Source organism: Ceratotherium simum, chromosome 20, assembly GCF_057802395.1.
Source record: "Ceratotherium simum simum isolate JZ-2026a chromosome 20, ASM5780239v1, whole genome shotgun sequence".
Classification (NCBI taxonomy): domain Eukaryota; kingdom Metazoa; phylum Chordata; class Mammalia; order Perissodactyla; family Rhinocerotidae; genus Ceratotherium; species Ceratotherium simum.
Window position 1 is genome coordinate 3768579 of NC_141919.1, and position 21985 is coordinate 3790563.

A 21985-nucleotide genomic window follows, 5' to 3' on the forward strand; every position below is an offset into this window, starting at 1 on the left:
ATATTATTCCTTCTTGCTAGGCACACGTAAAGAGTTCATTTCCTGGTCTCCTTTGCAGTTAGTTTGAGGCCATTTGATTTCATTTTAGGCTATAGAATGTGAGCAGATGTTATGCACACTATTCTAGGACTGGCCATAGAAATTCCCGCATGAACCCAGTACTCCCATACTACAGCATTTTTGGAAGCTACATGTTGAGGATGGAGTCATTATAAGATGGAAGGAGCCTGGGTCTCTGAGTCACAGCTTGGAGGAGAGTCACACAGGAGAGCCATCTGACCTGTGTCAGACTGGAACATGAGTGAGAAATAAATATATTTGTATTCAGCCACTGAAATTCAGGGGTTTTGTTATAGCAACCAGCATTACTTATCCTGACTAAGATATACAACTTGCCTTTTCAGAGATAGTCTAGAAAAAAATTGATTGTACAGGTAGGTTGTTCAGATCCTTCTGATGGAATTACTAACAACAGACTACTAAATATTCATACACTTTTGTAATTAACAAAGCTCCTTCATAAATTATTTTATTTAATGCTGACAACGCAACCCTGTGAGGGTACACAATGGGGTTTATTACCCCATTGGTACAGACTAGGAAACAGAGGTACAGAAAGTTAAATGGAAAGTGCCTGGATTTAAATGGATGTATTATGCATCCTCCTTTAATCCTCTATTCATCTATCACTGTTCGTGTCTAGCAGAGAATCCTCAAAGAGGTGGGAAGGATGCTTAATTTTAAGGTATCTGATTGTTTTCTCACATTCATCTTTCAACTTAATATTTATAATCAGTATTCATGCCAAGCCCTGAGCATGGCCTGGGCTCTTGTGCTAACATTAATTGTTATTCCTTCAGTTAGACTTCTGTAAAGAGAAGGAGGTACAACCTCATCTGCTCCATGTATGATTAATGACATGTACAGAGACTCGGATTGTACAGTGTAGTGTGTCTCCTGGGACAGTAGAGAATTGCTCAGAATTTTTCATCATAAGTACAATTAACCAATTTTTTTATAACTTCTTTTTCAGTTGGTGGTGTACAAACTGACAAAAAATTTTCTTTTATTAAGGAAAAAATTAAAAATATTCCATGAATATGATGCACTAAAAAAAAAAAAATCAAAACACATTAAAAACCGTGTTTCACCAAAGACAACAAATCAAATGTCAGAAATGAACGAGCTCAGGGAATTTCCAGACTTCTGTCCTTAAAGGTCCCGCTCAAATCCCACTCAAATTCTACCCCTCTAGTCAAGGTTCTCTTGCTCCTCTCAGTCTGCAATAATACATTTCAAATCTGCTGTGATTGTATTGTTTCACTGTGGCCGTAAGCATAGCCTACTGTGTTCTGCATCCCAGTCGTTCTCAACTGGGGGTAATCTTGCCTCCCAGGGAACATTTGGCAACGTCTGTTGACCAAGACCAGCTTAATGAACGTGCAACTTATGCATTGTCTCAGGGCTGCATGTTCAGAGGGGGCCCATGCCTGGTTTAATGCTCTGCCTTTGTCCTTTACAATTTCTAATAATTTTATCTTTGAACTTGTATTTTGTAAGTGAAGTCTGATGGAAAACGGAGCATGCACCAGAGCAGAGGAGATGCGTGTCACACGGGTGGCTGACTTTCCTAGCCATCTCATTCACATAGGGCAGTCATGATGCCCCAGGAGCACAGACTTCTGGTGGGCCTGCCGTGAGTGGGGGCTCAGTAAGACTCACAGGTCACACAAGTTAAGGCTGTTTCACCTGTGACTGAAGAAGCAGGGGCATGCATAGCCCCAACAGGCCACACTTTCTCTTTGAACCAGAACTTTCTCTGAGTGCAGAAAGAAGACAATGGCATTCTAAGGAACAGAAATAACCAAGGAGCCCTATCATCTTCTTTCTCAGTCACCTTGCTTCCCTGTATTAGCCAACCACTTCCCCCGTAAATGATGATGGAGGAGGAGAGGGAAACAGAACAGCCTGTAGGTCCTTCTCCTTGCAGACCTTCCCGCTCAGCAGTGAGCTGAAGGCAGAGTGTGGGTGGAGTGTGCACATATTTTGTGCAGTATAGTCACTGTTCTAGTCGAAGTGAAATTTGAGCTGTGTAGTTTAGGAGATTCTGCATACAATATAAATGGTCTTATATTTGCATTAAAACTGGTATTCTGTGGGGCTGGCCTGGTGGTTAAGTTCACGAGCTCTGCTTTGGTGGCCCAGGGTTTGCTGGTTAGGATCCTGGGTGTGGACCGACACACTGCTCATCAAGCCATGCTGTGGCAGCGTCCCACATAGAAAATAGAGGAAGATTGGCACAGATGTTACCACAGGGACAATCTTCCTCAAGCAAAAAAGAGGGAGATTGGAGACAGGTGTTAGCTCAGGGCCAGTCTTCCTCACACACACAAAAAAACTGGTATTCTGCAAGACAAAAATAAACAAGGGACTGGCTCCGTGGCGTAGTGGTTAAGTTTGGTGCACTCCACTTCGGCAGCCCAGGTTCATGGGTTCAGATCCGGGGCACAGAACTACACCACTCATCAGCCATGCTGAGGTGGTGACCCACATACAAAATAGAGGAAGACTGGCATGGCTGTTAGCTCAGGGCAACTCTTCGTCAGCAAAAAAAAAAAAAAAAAAAGGAAAGAAAAGAAACAATAAAATTCATGCTAATAATTAATAGTTTTCATTTTCCTTGTTAGAATGATATTAAATAGCAAACTTAAAAAAACACTATGGCAAGCCCAGAGAGGGAGACTGTGAAAGAAAACAAAAAGCTAAATATATATTAGTACCTTTAATGTCACTTGTCCCCTGCTTTTCAAATAAGGGACCCACATTTTCATTTTAAGCTAGACCCTGCAAATTATGTAGCTGGCCCTAATGGAGACATTTCTGATCTTCACAACTGGACTGGAGGTGCTACTGTTACCTAGTGGGTAGAGGCCAGGGATGCTGCGAAACACCCTGCAATGCACAGGACACCCCACAACAGAGAACTATCTGGCCCAAAAGGTCCATGGTGCCGCGGCTGAGAAACCCCATGGCATTTGAGTCCATTTATAACTTCTCCAACTAGGTATCCAATCCCTTCAGATCATGGCCCATCCCTTCTCTTTCCAACTCACATACTGCACTTCCTGGCACAGGTGGTGGAATTTAATAAAAAGTGATCAATGAGCACTTGTTCTGTTAAAAAGGAAAAAAGACATCTTTCAATGTTCTTTGTCTGTAGCCATCATGATCCTCATTATACAGACTGACTAAAAGCTCGCACACCTCGCGAGCAGCTTGCAGGCGTGCAGTCAGTGGCGGAACTGGAAGCGGCAGCTGAGTCTCTGCCCTCCGTCACACCGCACACTTACTGCTTCTCTCAGAACTGACGTGCAACTGGAAAGGCATAATTTAGAAGTGACAAGATTTTGCCACTAAGCTCAGGAGACAGGAATTAAGGAAAGGAAATGTTAACTCAGTTCCTGACTTACGGGCACTGAGCTTAAGTACTTTATATTTAACCACTTGGTATAAGTGGTTATCATCATCCCATTTCGTAGGGGAGCAGCTTGAGGCTGAGATTAAGTAACTTGTCCAAATTCATGTATCTAATTCTTGTATCTAAGGAACGTCGACTGAGCCGAAATTCAACTCAGGTCTGCATGACTGACACGTGTGACACAGGCCCAGTGCTCCCTGTGGCCACGCTTCATCCCTATGGGCCAGAATTTGTGAACCCAGAGTGGACTTCATTCCCATTCCCCATTTGTGAAGCGCCCCTCTGAGAGGAGGACCACAGAGCTGGTCCATCCAGGACAACTTTAAGAGTGACAGAGGGATGACAGGTGTTAACCAGGACTGCTCCTGAAACACGGGGCCTTCGATGGTCACCCTGCTCCTGGAGGAATCCCATGGGAGCGGCCCACGGCGGCAGAAGGGAGGTGTCCTGGTCAGCACCTGCTCTCCCATGGTGATCACTGACGTGTCCACTACAGTTATTTGCCAGAAGGAAGTAAAAATGGAAAATGAAGAGGGATGTAAAAAGCACATGAGGCATTTTACAATTCATCATAAAACGAGTACCAGTACCGCATTTTTTGCTTCAAAAGTATTAGTCAAAAGAATTCAGGAGCAGTCTTGGTATCCCAGAACACACACATCGTACTGGATCTCAAATGCGATAATAATTGCCCAAAGAGGAGCTCCTAATTGCAGACCTGCGCCAAATTCTTCTCCTCTTGTAGTGTCTCTTCGGCTGTGTGCGTGTGCCTGCCATTGAAGTGAGTGCCAAAGGAAGGAGTCTGACTTAAACAACCTCTGGAAGACGTGGAGCTGTTGTTCTGGGCGTGTGCCGTATGCATGGTGTGGTGGCTAATCAAACAGGCTAAAATCAGAAGAACCATAGCTCTTTCTCCCAAAAGGCTTTATTTCTTCTCTTCCTCTTCTTCCTCCTCTTTCTTCTCTTAGTCACCTCCGACTAATAACATACATGCAAATTAGACAGACATTACTGGAAGAAACTGGAGGAAGGAGAGCTACGTGACTCTAGTGGGACCGAGGGTTTGAATCCGGGGCAGGACTGCACCCCACACCATTCGTAGATTTGAATACCCCCTGCTGCTGACAGGCTACTCACCCCCTGCCCTCAAAGTTTCTGCTGGGCACCAGCCAGAATCCAGAGGTAGGAATCGAAATTGGATGGTGGGCACCCAGATTTGTTTCCATTCATAAAGATCCATGACCACAAAGACCAGGAAGTTAGGACATAGGCCACAGCCCCTTCGTTTGGACGATTTTCATACAGTGGGTCAGTAACACTTAGATGGCTGGATTTGCAATTTCATGCGTGAGAGACTCTTGGTTTGTGGCCCTGTCTCCTTCCGGGGCTGAGGAAGGCAATGGGTCAGAGACCTGCTCTTTTGTCTGCGATTACACAGGCTCTTGGCAGCAGACCCCTCAGTTCCAGCTTGCTCGCTTCTGGAGTCCTGCCAAGACTCACACTAAGAAAATGACCGCATTTAATTAGGGGGGAACACCTTGCTTTACATGAAAGAGAAGGGTGAAATGGGAAAAATTAATTCATTGCTATGTAATAGGTGTAAAACACTTTAAATATGTAGAGGTTGCCATTTAGTTAAAAAAAAAGAAAAAATGCCGGCTTCTTATTAGAAAGCCGTATAGTTACCTTGACAGCTTGCGCCCCTGGTAGCAGCCGAAGGCAACATGGAAGAGAGAAAGCCCCGCAATAAACCTCTGAGCTTTGCCCTATTAAAAATGTCAGACTGATAAATCACGTATTTAATGACTGAGGAGCGGGGAGATCAATAAGTTTGGGGAAGCCATCCATAGAGTATCATATGGTGCTATTTAACGAAAGCTCACTAAAGTGGCAAATATTTCACAGCAATCTAAAGTTCAGTGTTCAGATCCAAATTAGAACATTGAGATTGTACTAACTCTTAGGCCAGAAATCTTGGCTTAAACCCGCCCTTTTTTTAGGCGCGATTTGGTCTTTCAGGTTGTGTATGTGTTTAAAAATAAATAGCCCCTATACCTTTCAAATTTCTTTCTATTTTCAGAATCTTCAAAATGTAAAAAAGCAAAAATTTTTTTTTGTCGGTTCTATTAACGAGAGGTTTTAAAAAGCATTCTTAAATTTGGCAATTATTTAGTACATTGAAGCAACACAGGAAGTCAGATTAAACAAAAGGGTGAAATTGACTGTTGAGGCAATGAATGTCAGAGTGTACCCAGTGGGTGTGCAGGCCTCAGTGCCAGCGAAGAGCCAACTGTCAGGAGGAAGGGAGAATGGATCCCGTAAAAGGAACAATGCTCGGTGTATAATTCTTCTTAGCGGCTTTTTCTTCTCTTTTCCTCACACCTCCCTACCCTGAGTTATATGTGCATTCACAGACATGCTCATTGGGAAAAAAACACAAAACTCAAATCCCACACCTTTTATAAGTTATTCATTTTGGTAAAAGTTTCAAAATTGCCTTATTTAATGAGTTTCTCTTCACAAGTACAAAAGATATAAATAAGGCGCAGTAATGGGCAGTAAAGGAAGCTCTTTTGAGGTCTAGGGGAACTGTTTAGCAGGGCTTGAAGACCACTTCTGATGCTCACTCTAAAAGAAATATTTTAAGCAAACCATAAAAGTGGGCTTGACCCTTCCATGGGCCCATCATAAATCAATTGTTAAAGCAGAGGTGAAAACTGGGGAGGAGGTCAGAGGTGGGAGAGAGGTCACAGAGAAAGGACAGTGTGAGAACCAAGAGCGAGAACTGGAGGGGAAATGGGGCAGTCCTTTGGCTAAGTGGCATCATTAGTTCAGAATTTTGTTCTTATAACTGTACGCTAATGAAATCATAGCCATATGGAGAATGCCCATGGCAGAATTTAAAACCCAGCGTGGTTTTAGTTACAAGGTCCCTGTTCAGCGAAAAGTAGATTGAAACTTGGTTAAAAGTAGGCATCAATCCACCCTATCTTTAAGTCCTCAGGAAAGTTCCTCCAAATAGGCATGACAGCTTATACCTCGGATTTCTATTTATCGTTAGAGGATAGATCTTACAATATGCAGATGGTAATCAGACATAAACACCTTGTGCACGGTATCTCACATTATGTCATTTTTGCCTTATTCTGAGAAAGACAGCATTTAACTTTTTGCAAAATTGATCTTGCACTCACAAGGAAAGCTTTGTGATACCCCTTTCATTAAGAGAAAAGAATATCGAATAATGAGTTCGTTTGTTGCCTAATCTAAAAAAAATTGCTTTTGTAGAAAATTTTGTACCAAAGTAGAGTTTGAATGATCTATGTATCTAATCATTTGTTTCCGTGGGGTGGAATCAAGTTTGAAGCCCAGACAATTAAAGTAATTCACATTTAAATGAAAGGTGGCTTGATTGATTTGTAACGACACAATTTATTTGGTAATAATGACATTCCGTGAGTTTGGCCAGGAAAACAAAGGTTGATTTATTTCCTAATAACAAAGACAAACGGCCTTCTGCTCCAGCCTCTTCCTCATTCTCAGCAGCTCAGAGCCAGCTTGCAAGTGGGCTCTGCTCTGCTCTCCCTCCTGCTGGAGGAGACTCTAGACAAAGTCCTTCAGAAACACGTACCACAATGGTCCCGACAATGGAAACCGGACAGTTGTACACCTGAAAGTTTTAAAGAGCCACATGCTATTTTTCCTACTTGCAATGTCACAGCGTGGTGTTTAAGACAAACAGTCATGCCAGAAAAAGTATACGTCTCATGCAAAGTACCTTAACGTTGGCATTTGTGAAGACGTAGCTCTGGTTAGCATATGTTTTTGAGACAAATCTTAGAGGACTCAGATAAAAACGTAAATATTATGGCATCACTATTATAATGGCATTGCTTATATTTTTGAGAATATCATCCTTAAAATGTAGTCCAATGTTTTATACAGATGATTCATTTTAAATAAGGTTTAAAAAATGCAAATATAAGTGGAACAACTGGGGCATCTACCTAAGGAGAATAAGGAGTAACAAAAAAATAATATAAAGGCAAACCTTGATAAAATAATCAACTTTTAGCAAATATATGGTTTCTATTTTTATGAGATAAAAATTGCAGTATTAAGCTTGTAAAAATGTTTCCTATTTTATTTTTTAATTGAGATATAATTAACATGAAACACTATACCAATTTCAAGTGTACAACATAATGATTCAATATTTGTATACATTGTAAAATGATCACCACAATAACTCTAGTTAACATCTGTCACCATACATAGATTTTTTCTCGCGATGAGAACTTTTAAGATCTACCCTCTTAGCAACATTCAAATATACAGTCCAGTATTGTTAACTGCAGTCACCACGCTGTACATTACACCTCCATGACTTACTTACTATATAACCGGAAGTTTGCACCTTTGGACCCCCTTCACCCATTTTGCCCACATCCAGTCCCCCATTTTATGTGAATATATTTTTAAAGGTTCAGACTAAAGCAAAGCCGGGATACTTGGGACTTTAGGAAACAGAGTCCTGAGAGACTCATAGAGTCTCCTGGGACCCGCTGGGCAGAGCAGGCCCCCACGGTGAGGGAGACCCTGGTCTGGAAAAGAGTCAGGTCAGTTGGAGTGACGGCATGGCATGATTTCCCAAAGACCTATTCCTGAGGAGGAAAAATGCAGTAATATGAATATTAAAGACGAGCGGGTAACCTCATCTTTGTTCCTTTCTGAGCACAGAAACTTGCCCATTTTGACCCCGACGGGAAGCTGGGACCTGCTGCAGGGGTTATATCCAGGAGCTGATGGAAGAGCTAAGGAAGCAAACGGCTCTTCGCTTTCCGACACAGCTTTCATTCATTTGACAGACAGCCCCGACTGTGTGCCCGGCGCTGCTCTGCAGCTTACAGCAGAGCAGTGCCCAAGGCATTCATTCAACAGACAGCCCCTACTGTGTGCTCGGCACGGCTCTGCAGCTTATAGCAGAGCAGTGACCAAGTCATTCATTCAACAGACAGTCCCTACTGTGTGCCCGGTGTGGCTCTGCAGCTTATAGCAGAGTCGTGGAGAAGAGTGGCTAGTACTTTCCCTCCTAGAGCTTCCATTCTAATGGAAAGCAGGGGGGACAGATGATTGAAAGGTAAGAAGCAAAAAGGACACTTCCTGACAGCGGTAGGTGCTATGAAGGCAGTAAATAGGGCAATGAGATAGAGCAGGGAGAGGGCGAGCTCAGATGCGTGCCGTCAGACAGGGACCTGCGGGTGACGTTGGTGGGGGTGCTGCAGCGGGCAGCCTGCTACTTAGTGCAAGCACATGAAACAGTTTCTTAAGTCTTAGAAAATCAGAGAGGTTTAGGGTATAATGAACAAACACCTGCACCTGTAAAATTCACAATTAATAAATGCTAACATATTGTCATTTGGGCTTCAGTTTATTTTTAATGAAAGAAATGAGAATATTACAGCTGAAGTCTTCTCTCTCTCTCTTTTTTCTTTTTTTGCCCGCCTACTCCCTTCCCTTCCCTTTCTCCCTCCCTCCTGGCTGGAGACACTCACTGTCATTGTCGTTGAAAACTACGCTGGTGTGCAGCTCTTCCAGTCTGTGTTGTCACACTTTTACTACATGTATCTGTGCCCGAGAAGAGCATCGTTTTGTGTTTTTTAAATGCACATAAATTGCATCATTCAGGATATAAGATTCTGATATTTGCCTTTTTACTCAGCACTGTTTTAAGAGTTATCCAAGGCAATACTTAGGGATCTAATTCATTCACCTTGGTGGCCATGCAGTATTCCATCATATATCATAATTCAGTCACCCATTGCTTCATTAATGGACATTTGGATTTTTGACAGATTTTACCATCACACTGGGCTTCACTAAACATTTTTATACCATATTTCCTTGTGCACGGATATGAGTCTCTTTAAGAACTATACCTAGAAGTAGAATTGCTTCTACTTCTCGTGGTTGGGTGGTGGTGGGGGGTATGCACCGAGTGTTCCAGGCATTGCCAGGCTGCTCCCAGAGGGGCTGTCCACATTCACAGTCCCACCAGGGGCGTGAAGCTCCTCCCTTATCCCATTCTCGCCAGCATCTGGTACTGTAGACCTTATCAAATGACGTCTTCTTTTTCACATTGGCAGATAAAATAATTCTATTTTTCTGATTACTAATGAGGTTAAACAATTTTTCATATGTTTGCTGACCATTAGGTTTTTCTATTTTATGAACTCCCTGCTTCTATCCCTTTTTGGATTTTCTATTAGGTTTTTACATTTTTCCTTATTGATTTGTGGCAGCTCTTTATATTTTCTGGATTCTTATATATGTATATATACATACATACATACACACGTGTATATATCCGACATATACACTAAGATATATATGTATTCAGTAAGATGGGCAACCATCAAGTTAATATTCAATATTCATTAACAAAATTAATAGCATTAATTTATATAGAGAGATAACCAATTGGAAGATAAAATGATAGCCTCATCTGCAAAGTAGCAAAAACATACAAAATACTTAGCAATAACTTTATTGAGAAATATAAAGAAATTTGTGTGTGTGTGTGTGTGTGTGTGAGGAAGATTAGCCCTGAGCTAACATCTGTTGCCAATCCTCCTCTTTTTGCTGAGGAAGATAGGCCTTGGGCTAACATCCTTGCCCATCTCCCTCTACTTTATATGTGGGATGCCTGCCACAGCATGGCTTGATAAACTGTGCATAGGTCCACGCCTGAGATCCAAACCTGCCAACTCCAGGCCGCTGAAGTGGAGCACGTGAACTTAACCACTACGCCACTGAGCAGGCCCAGAAATATAAAGAAATTTTAAAATGCTACTAAGTACTTAAATTAATGAAAAGACATATCAAGTCCTTGGAGAAGAAACTAACATCATAAACATATAAATCTCCTTCTAAATTAATCTATTAATTTACTATAATTTTATTAAAAAATCCAAGCAACATTTTTTGTGGAACTTGAGAAAAAATACACGTATTAGAGTAAAAAAATTCTAGAAGAACTAAGGCAACCCTTAAAAACAAAAACAAGAAGAAATATGTTCTACAAGGTGACAAAAATTATTATAAAATTACAGTAAGGGTAACCACATGCATTGGCACAAAAATCCACAAATAGACATTGTTCCTCACTGTATCTTGACAAACTTTTGTTATAAAAATATTCCCATATTGTTACTTCTTTGGCTACTAAATAATTTATTCTCTAATTTTTAATAAATAATTCTATTTTAAGAGGGAAAAGAAGCATAATAGTCTGGCTGATGTCTTAAAGCCTCTAAGACAGGAAGATCTATTGATCTCTTCATCCAAAGAAAACCCATTTTCTGGTGGCTGACACAAGACATGCGGGAGAAATTAATTAGCTTCCCTGGGCCGTCTATTTCCTTACATATAACAGAAAGTTTTACATGAAGATATTACACTCATAGAATCATAAGAGTGTTTAATCTTAGAGTTTGAAAAAACCAAAGTGATTCTTTAGAGCATGTAACTCATTTTACAAAAAAAGAGACTGAGGCCATTGAACACAATGGTAACAAAGTCACTGAGTGTTTGTCAGTATGATTCTCATGTAGCGGATGATACCAGGAGCTATCATAAGGAATCTTTAAGGAGCCCCCAGGGTCAAATCACAGCAGGCATGACTGTGCCAGCAAACGCTGCCAGAGACAGGTGGAGACCATGAGACAAAATTCATGAGAGCTGCTGGGTGCCTGGCACCCCTACCTGAGCCAGCTGTACCTGATTGTGTCCTCGCTTTCCCAGCCAACCTCACCCCGAGAGTCAGAAGCAGTTCTCCTTTCTAACTGATTCTCCCTGGAATGCTCTCAGAGCATTTCTGCTCATCTTCCCCACATTCCATTCTAATGTTTAAAATTAATGGACTCAGATGACAAGTGCTTAGGTCAGAAGCCACCATTTCGGTTGGTTATGCACCAAGTTCTCATTTGCATGCAATTATAATTTAATAATACTTTATTCACTTAATGGACTGTGAAAGTTACCATGCAGTTTTAAAAATTATGCTAGGGACTTTTTTCAAACATTATCTCATGATGCCTATAGAAGGAACTAGGTGTGACCATCTCCATTTAACAGACGGGGAAGCTGGGGCTCAGGAAAGCAAGTCACTTTTCCAAGCATACGAAGCGACAGGGCAGGGTCAGAACTCCCAGCCAGGACCAGCAGACTCAACCCCACGCTTGCCATCTTGCGTGATGCTGTTGAGTTCACTTACATTGACTCCGGGCTCACTTGGAGAGTTGCAGTGCACTGATGACTTGGACTTCCGTGACACTGGGATTCCAAAGAAATATAGGATGTAATTGCCGAGGATTTAGAGGTCTGTGGCCATGTGTCCTAGGGTTGCCAAGCCTCCTGGGCTGCATCACTTCACATCTTTGGAGGATGTTAGTCGCACTTCATTTTGCTTCTACTTAACCTCAAGAAGTTAACGTGCTTACATCAAGCATTAGTTATATGCTCCTGGTGATTAAATGGGTGCAGAGTCATGCAGAAGAATAAAATATTGATTCCATGGTAGTAAGGATCAATAGCTTGAAAAAATATAGCAGTGAGGATAGTGATATAGATATCCTCTACCCCATTCTCGTCATTCATTCAGTACTGGCACTCGAGCGTCTTTTCTGCTCCTTGATCATCTGAAGCTCTTTTCTGCCCCAATAAGGTCTTTACATTTACTGTTCCTTCTGCCTTAAAACCAAATCTACCAGTTTTTGCATGGCTGCCTCTTTTCCTTTAGGTCTTGAGTCAAACATTAGCATTTCAGGAAAGCCTGCTCTAATCCCTTATCTAAAAGGCTCTGCCGTTATTCTCTACCAAATCCTCTAGTTTGTTTCTTTCATCTCAGTTGTCTCAATCCAAAATTCTTATTGATTTATTTTCTTGAGGTTGGAGAGTCTTCTTGTTCATTATTCAATCTCCAGCACCCAGAAAGCCTACAAAATGGTGGTAACTCAGTAAAAATTTATTAAATGATTCATTGAGTAAATGAGCAATCTCATGATAGAAACAGAGAAAGTGATCAGAAAACCCTTTTCAGCTACTTTTCCCGGAAAGAGACATAGCAATGAAAATGGGGGGCCAATCATATTTTATTTGGTTCCAAAGCGCTGGTCAGTAAATACTGACTTCAGGGGCAAAAGAGACCTGAGACTAGGCCGCCCCTGGGTTTGCATCCCAGCTCGGAAAACCCCCCTTGTGAGCATAATTGGAGCTCTTCGGACCTGCCTCCTTCTGCTCCTTTGGCACGGGTTCTGGGCCCTGCAAAGGTTGCTATTTACTGGGTTTTGTCGAGCCAACACAAAGTAAATATTTTCAGTTCCTGAATGCTGGTGAGAGCAGGAGAGAGATCAAGTGACAGTGCCTGGGAGTCAAGTCAGCCTCGTGCAGCAGCAGGCGGGCAGCTCGCAATTAGGAACACATGGCAAGAGAGGCGTTCCTGCAGCAGCTCTATGACATGTGGGAAGAATTTATGCAGCTCTAAGGAAGAAATCAACAACCATAACAATCAAGTGTCAGGTGCCGCCAGGACCGTGCATTCTCCAAGGCTGGTAAATAGCCCCATACATACCGAGATGCTGGTGCATTACAGAATCGCAGAGCAGCAGGATGGGTGGGGAAAGATGCCCAGCGAATCAGGTAGAGGAGAAAAATAGCTATGCCAGATGATCATTAAAGAAAACAAAGCCTTGTAGTCCTGAGCTCATGTTTGAAAATCACGCTTATCCATAAATAAAAATCACAGAAAGCTGTGCCTGTTGTTTGTTTTCTCCCACAAGAGAACAAGATTCCGGCATCTGATTGCATACTTGAAGAGCAGTCTGAAATGAAGCCACGCTGAGGCTCAGAGTCACTTCGCTGTTCTTGTGCAGGGTGGGTGGCAGCTAAGCCCTCCCAGATGCTCTTTTCCTCTTGGCCAACGGGAGAGAGTACTCAGGCTTGCCCAAACAGGCCCCAACAAGGCACTTCTATTTAGTTTCTAGCATGATTAATCTAATTTGTTTTAGGTTCTGGGAAACTGGCTATACTACAAGGTAGCTTCCTGGAAACTTATGAAAACTTACATCCAAAAATTCTTGAGCAAATTAGACAATAAGGGGCCAATTGTATATGTTTCAAAATAACAAGCTTCTACGTAGGTGAAATTGATCTATCTAGGAAAGTTCTATAGTTTAGGAAAAATTAGGTCTTGAGAAAACAGCCTATGTTCTTTTCAAGCTTTCTTTCTCAGGCTCACTTTTAAAGGATCATTGGAATCCCCCATTAAGAAAGGTACTAAAATCTATCATCAGACAGATAGTGCACCCATCTGTGCTGGGGTAACGTTTTAAAAGGATTCACTAAGAGTGGAGAAGCTTTTCTCTCAGAAGCTGGCAGACTGCTCTGTGCCAAGTGCAGGCAGCTGGGTCATGCTAGAGGTGGGGCCCAGCCCTAGAGTGTGAGCCCCCATCCCGCCTGTGTAGACGTGAAGGGCTAAAGGGAACAGAGCTCAGGCTCTCACTTTTCCAATGAGAAAACAGACTCCTAGAGAAGTCAAATAATTTTCCTAAAGAAACACAGGCAGTCAACTGATGAGAAAGCCTGTTGGAGAAGCTCCACCTCCTGCTTTCCGTCCACAGACGTCTCGATTCTATTGCACCAGGAGAGTCTGTTCAGATAGTCCCAAGGGGTGCAGTTCTAGACGTCACCTCTGGAGGTCCCTTTCCATTTTGAAACTGGTCCAGCAGGGTAGTTTTAGGACATGGGTTTCTCAATCCAGGACTTCATGTTCCATCCCTGCCCTCCAAAATCCAGAAACTGGGTTTTAAAAATATTTATTTCTATCACCTAAGAGTAGATTGTAAATCCAAACCAAACCTCTAAAAGAAGCCCCAGACCCAAGCCCAGGCTTGCCCTGGACCTCTAGTAACAGTAACCGTATGTGGGACTCATCAGGGCTTTTCAGATGCTTAACAACCATGGCATGCTCGGGAGGACACGGCCCAGGAGAAGGTTATTTGGCAGGTACCAGTTAGGTTCAATTTCATGGCTGTCCTCCCAAAATTATTTTATTTTTAAACTGAGTCAAATTTTACGTCATAGTCCTAACAAGGAATGTAGGAGATGTAGCTGTTCTTTTTTCAAAACAGCTTGTATTTCATAAAGAACACAGTTTAACCTTTCTTTCTTGTCCATGAAATAACTCAAAATAGAATTCTCTTGACAATGGAGCTTTGTTTTAAAGTAAGAAAAATCTTATCACCTACCTGTGCTATGAATGGAAGAGATTCTTAAAGAAAATACTTGACAGTATTGAATGTGGAATGTAAGGCGTATTAAAATTATACCTTATCTTTGTTCATATGCATATTCCAAGAGACAGCATTTGTCTAAACAAAGCGTTGTAGTAGGTTTGATTCAGAGGATCTGGTATTAAATACAGTCACTCATCCTCAAGATCCACTAGTTTATTCATGTAAATTAGTACTTTCCATGGGCTCCAATTTCTGGTCAATCTTTTAGAAAGCTACCAAAATATTTGGAAAAATTGTTTGAGTGGTAACTTGGATATTATCAGTCAATTTGTGATATCTGAATTAAAGACATGGAAGTCTTAAAATAAAGAAAAACACACCATAAGAAATTTGTTCTTAGTTCAACCACGTGATTCAAGTGTGAAGAAGACTTCCTCATTGGGACTATTGTGTTCATTAAGAATTACCGATCTTCTAAACAAACACACGGATAAAGAGAACAAATTAGTGGTTACCAGAGGGGAAGTGGGTAGGGGGGTGGGCAAAAGAGTTAAAAGGGCACATATGTATGGTGATAGGTAAAAACTAGACTATTGGTGGTGAGCACGATGCAGTCTGTACAGAAACTGAGATATAATAATGTACACCTGAAATTACCCAATGTTATAAACTAATATGACCTCAATAGAATAAATGAAAAAAAAAAAAAAGAATTACAGATCTTCAAAACTGTGCAGTTGTATGACCCTCAGGTGGTACATGCTCAGTCCAGCCACAGACTAGCTGGCCAAACTTGTTTCCAAAAAGCAGTCCATATCAACCACTTTCAAGATTAAGTAAGAAGATCAGATCAGGGTCCAATTTACCCACAGAATTTCTGTTCTAGAATTCTGCAATGCACTTCAGTTGCTAAGTTCATCAACTTGTCAACATTAGCTCAGTCAGAAAACAGGTGAGTTTTAACCTCTCCTATAAGAGCCTCGACTGTAATAAGCTCCACATTGTGCTCACATGTATACCAAATTTAGTTTAGATAATTTTTAATAGAATAGTTCTTAATACCTACTTGCTAGTTCTACTCTAGCACAACATTAATATTATGCATCTTATGACTCTCTGGGGAAAAAAGAAAACATCTATCTAGAGTGTTAGTCTAGATACCATAATTTAGAATTTGAGGGGAAACTCTAATCTGTGAACTTATCTGAAGGAGTTGTTTGAAATGAGGAAGCTATAATAATTCCATTCTAAAGAGTTTATTTGAGAAAAAATATTGATGTGTGTGTTGATAGAGTTTTAATTTACTCTCCCTCACTAGAATATAAACTGCATGAGGGCAAGACTCTTGTCTTTTTTTCCCCACTGCCCTTTTCTCAGAACCTAGATCAGTGCCTGATGCGTCGTGGGCACTCAATAATACCTGGTGAATGAATGAATGAATACTCAAGCACGGAGTTTCCACTTCGTGGAGTTGACCAGGGGATTCTGTTCCCATTATTGGAACACCTTGCTGGAGGATTCAGCCAGGATGGGAGATTTTCTTCTTGAAATCTTGGTGAGTGGAGTACAAAGCAAGATGTGCATCTCCTTGGCTGCCATTTTCATTTCTGAGATGTGTTTCTACAAGCTTTGCTAGGTGCTTCCTTTCCCTTAACTGATAAACAGTGGGAGTAGACCAATTTTAAGGCACTTACTTTTGAGGAAAGGGAGAACGTGTCATGTGTTCTTGAATGTCCCAAGGCTACCTATATTAGAGTAGCCAGGCAACAGATAAGTCTTGGTTCATTTGATTTAGAAAAATATTCCCAGCAAATATTCCCTGTGGCTAGAGAGTCCGCAGATTCTTTTTTTTTTAAATTTCCTCTGCTCCATCCCCGAATGGAAAGAAGCAAAGGTGAAATGCCACATGACTGGTTTCATGATCTGTCATGATTTGGCCAGGATAGATGGACTCTTGAGTTCTCCATCTCCCGGCCCGAGGAAGAGCACCACGTGAACGGACTTCCCCAGCCAATGCGGGCCTCTGCTGGCGTAGAGACAGAGGAAATCAGAAGACCATTGGCAGGTGCCCCCTTCAATCCAACCAAAATGGCAGGCTGGGACAGAAAGGGGTCCCACCATATACTTACCTATGAGTGCCTTGGCTCACAACACCCCATAAATGAAAGTGTACCCTTTATCTATCATCTCTTATTAAGATATGTACACACTCAGGTAGAGAGCCGAAATTGATTTACTGAGTTTTTTCCACTAAATGACCAAGGGAGGTGGGAACAGACCAAGGACTATTTGACTTTGGATCCCACGGCCTTAGTATACAGCTTGGCATATTAACAGATGCTGGCCAATATTTTTTTTTTTTTTTTTTTTTTTTAATTGCAGTAACATTGGTTTATAACATTGCAAAAATTTCAGGTGTACATCATTGTACTTCTATTTCTGCATGGACTACATCATGTTCACCACCAAAATACTAATTACAACCCATCACCACACACATGTACCGAATTATCCCTTTCACCCTCCACCCTCCCCCCTTCCCCCCTCTGGTAACCACTAATCCAATCTCTGTCCCTATGTGTTTGTTTATTGTTATTATCTACTACTTAATGAAGGAAATCATGCGGTATTTGGCCTTCTCCCTCTGACTTATTTCACTTTGCATTATACCCTCAATGTCCATCCATGTTGTCACAAATGGCTGGATTTCGTCGTTTCTTATGGCTGAGTAGTATTCCATTGTGTATATATACCACAGCTTCTTTATCCATTCGTCCCTTGATGGGCACTTAGGTTGCTTCCAAGTTTTGGCTATTGTGAATAAGGCTGCAATGAACACAGGGGTGCATGTACCTTTGCAAATTGGTGTTTTCAAGTTCTTTGGATAAATACCCAACAGTGGAATAGCTGGATCATATGGTAGTTCTATCCTTGATTTTTTGAGGAATCTCCATACTGTTTTCCATAGTGGCTGCACCAGTTTGCACTCCCACCAGCAGTGTATGAGAGTTCCCTTCTCTCCACATCCTCTCCAACACATGTTGTTTCCTGTCTTGTTAATTATAGCCATTCTGACAGGCGTGAGGTGATATCTCATTGTAGTTTTGATTTGCATTTCCCTGATAGTTAGTGATTTTGAACATCTTTTCATGTGTCTGTTGGCCATCTGTATATCTTCTTTGGAGAAATGTCTGTTCAGGTCTTTTGCCCATTTTTTAATTGGGTTGGTAGTTTTTTTGTTGTTGAGATGCATGAGTTCTTTATATATTTTGGAGATTAAGCCCTTATCAGATGTATGGTTTGCAAATATCTTTTCCCAATTGTTAGGTTGTCTTTTCGTTTTGTTGATGGTTTCCTTTGCTGTGCAGAAGCTTTTTAGTTTGATGTAGTCCCATTTGTTTATTTTTTCTATTGTTTCTCTTGCCCGGTCAGATGTGGTGTTAGAAAAGATGTTGCTAAGACCGATGTCGAAGAGCGTACTGCCTATGTTTTCTTCTAGAACTTTCACAGTTTCAGGTCTTACATTCAAGTCTTTAATCCATTTGGAGTTAATTTTTGTGTATGGTGTAAGGTAAGGATCTACTTTCATTTTTTTGCATATGGCTATCCAGTTTTCCCAACACCATTTGTTGAAGAGACTTTCTTTTCCCCATTGTATGTTCTTTGCTCCTTTGTCAAGGATTAGCTGTCCATAGATGTGTGGGTTTATTTCTGGGCTTTCGATTCTATTCCATTGATCTGTGTGTCTGTTTTTGTGCCAGTACCATGCTGTTTTGGTTACTATAGCTTTGTAGTATATTTTGATATCAGGGAGTGTGATACCTCCAGCTTTGTTCTTTTTTCTCAGGATTCCTTTAGCTATTCGGGGTCTTTTGTTGTTCCATATGAATTTTAGGATTCTTTGTTCTATTTCTGTGAAAAATGTTATTTTTTAATGCCAGAGTGATCTTCTAGTCTGGTTTGCCTGGAACTTGCTCGATTTTAGCAGTGAAATTCCAATGTCTCAGGAAAACCCTCTGTCTTGGGCAAACTGGGATGGTGGGTCCTTCTGTTCAGAATGCCACAGTGATGCTCCCCGACTTGCAGAGTTCTGAATTAAGGTCAGTTCACCTCTTGCAAATCTGTGTAGCATCAGTTTCATCAACCTGGGGGCACAGGGTTTGCAAAAAGCAAACAAACAAAAAGTTTTCTATTAAAAAATCAATATATTTTTTGGACTGTTTGAAAAATTCTTTGTTTCTCTTTTCAAATACCTGTCAGAATAATCAGCATGAAAAACTAAAAGGTTGTGAGTAGAAAAGAACAAAATCAAATGAGAAGCATGAGAAATTATTTTGGTTACAGGGCCCACATATTGCTTTTCTTCTCCCAAATTATTTGCCAAATGACTTACTGCAGACATATTAGTCAGAACAAAGGGATCAGGGTTCTAGGCTGGATTTTTTGGTATGAAAAGATAATTTAAAAAGGAATAAATGCCAGGAAAAAAGGATCATCAAAAATATTCTCATACTTCCTTTCGAAAACAAGAATAAAATAGAGATTTGTCAAAAGAAATACTCCACCATTAAGTAATTCTGTTTTAAATATATTTTGCACTTCCAGAATTTCCCCAAATGAAATGCCACAGAGAAGAATGCACATTTTACAGTCCTAAACATATTTAATATACTGTTTTTACAACAGCTGTTGCTTTCACAGAACTTTAACCCTGCTGTGTAAATGCATCGTCAGGAAAATACCCAGGTTGTCATGGAGACAACCTTAGCACAGGGCCTTTGCTCGGTTGAACTGGTGTCAGCTTTCAGCCTCCCTGCATTCCAGCCTGGCATCAACTCCAGGCTACAACTCAGACTTCATTCGGGGCCCTGATGAAGGGCGGCACAGGAATCCGGGCAGTTATTAGAACTATAGGCCAGCTTTCCATCAACACACCTGATGGGAGAAACGGAACTTAATTCCAGAGGGAACGATGGTATTAATCAAGACTCGCTGGCATGTTCTTGGAAGAAGCCCTGATAGATCCAGCTGTCTTTTCCTAGCTCATCTGAGGCCCTTCATTGTCTTAGTAGGGAGAGAGAACATCCCAGCTGACATTTGGAAGATTATTTAAAGTATCATGTGACAAGTGGCACAAGTGTAAGGCCAAATTTTCAGTGTTGCTAAAAGAGTTGGTGAAATTTCTATTACCCCTTGAAGGAAACATAGAACCATAGTTGCATTGAATCCTGCGTGCTGATAGTTCATGATAGCATTTTCTAAAAAGTTTTGAATATTTGACTTTAAACAAAATTGAGCTCAAAGAGGTCGCACAAAAAATAACAAATAAAAAAGCAAAATTGATGGTCTCATGGTTCTTCTTGTAAAGCATTACAAAGGAGTACAAAATGAAGCTCTAGCCTGGCTAACCACTTCAGAGTACAAATTAAGACAAAGTTTTTCTAAAACAGCAGGGTTTTTCAATCTTGCAGGTGTGCATGCACATGTGCACACACACTCACACACACATACGTTATGTATCTGTTATCCCTGAAAACTTCTTAAATTTCACCACAAGATTTCCAAATGGATTTATTTTATAAAACTTGAACATATATGTGATTTAGCCAAACAAAGCACTCCACTGGCCATAAAGAAAACTTACCAAAATTGTTCTCAGTGAACTGACTCAAAATTAAAGACACAAAATGAATTCAGTACTTTAATCAAGCCACTGTCAAACGGGCTTACGCGGTGGCGATTCTAACAGAGTGAGGGACTGAGAGTGGGCACTCGCAAAGCTATGTTCATGCAGAATTATCCTTAGCAATCGGACTGAATGGGGCTTGTATTTGGCCACAAACACATGTGCATAAATAAACTGGAAATAATGACAATTGCTGTGTTTAGTAAACTGATCAAAGTGGTAGGAAAAGTCGGAGCTGACTTTAATTTGTTGTCTCATCCTTTCCTCCAAAGATGGGCTGGAGTCCATGTTCTTGCAGGAAACCCTCACTCGAGTCCGGCTGGTAGCGTTCTCTCCCTTCTGCTCCCTTCCTCAAGTCCTTGTCTATCTACTCACTCAGCAACAGTGTGCTGAGCACGTGCTCTGTGCTGTCGCTGTGCGTGGTGAGCCGACACCGGTGATATTCTCCTCCTGGAGTTCGTTTGTCTGAGCTGTTCATTTGGCACCATAACATTTCCTCATCTTGTGATACGTTCACTTCTGTATTTCCATATTTACAAATTCCTCAAGGGAAGGAGGCGTGCACCTAAAATAAGTTGGTTTTTAATAAAGTTGTTTTTTTAATAAAATTGAAAGTATTAGTGCTATTATTATTTTAATAAAAAAGAAAGCATCTGTAAGGCATTCAAGAAATATGCCTGGTCTCATTTTCGACCCATCTTTTGACAAGTAGATTTACGTTCCATCACGATCACTCCCTTTTTTATCATCTTTGGCTGAGAAGGACAGAGTTAGAAAAATTTATTAACAAAAATAAATGTCAAAGAAAAGTGTGTCACAATTAAGATTAAATAATGTGCCACAGGTGGTGTTACAAACAAGAAGTTTCAAAAATCAGTGGCAGTGTGATAATCGTGAAATAACGAGCAATGTGCCATTTGTCCTATGTGCAGATAGCTAAGTTATGGCTCTGTGCTTATTGCCTTCAGGGAGAGATGTCACAGGGCTAGCACAGAGAAAAAATGTTGTTTTCTTGGCATTAGCTTCCTAAATCCTGATCCCTTAGGGAATATAGAGGCTCCAGCAGAGAGAAACTGTTTGGGGAAAACATGGCTGTGAGCAGAGCTTCCTGCCTCACCCGGGACTTCTAAGATTTCCCCAGGTTTGAGGAGGGGGAGGGGGCATGGAATGAGACGGAGAGGAAGGTGATGAGAGCAGAGAGGTAAGTGGGGCTGGGAGAGAAGAAGCTGGATTTCATGGGGACTGAGTGCAGAGGAACAAGGACCATCCCAACAAAAGGCCACCGTAGGAAGCTCCATTTGAGTGTCCAGGTGCTGGATGGCACTCAGAGACGAGAATATCAGCCAGGGATTACTTTGTAGGAGTAACACCCATTTGAGCTCCTAAATTTCCTTTCTCCGTGTCCAACACACTAGTAGGATAGGCTTAGTGATGTGGCAACAACAAGCAGCCCCAAACCTCCCTGGAGCTTTCTATCTCCTTCATAGTGCTTGTCTGCTGTGCACCAGCTGGGCACTCTGCTCCGTC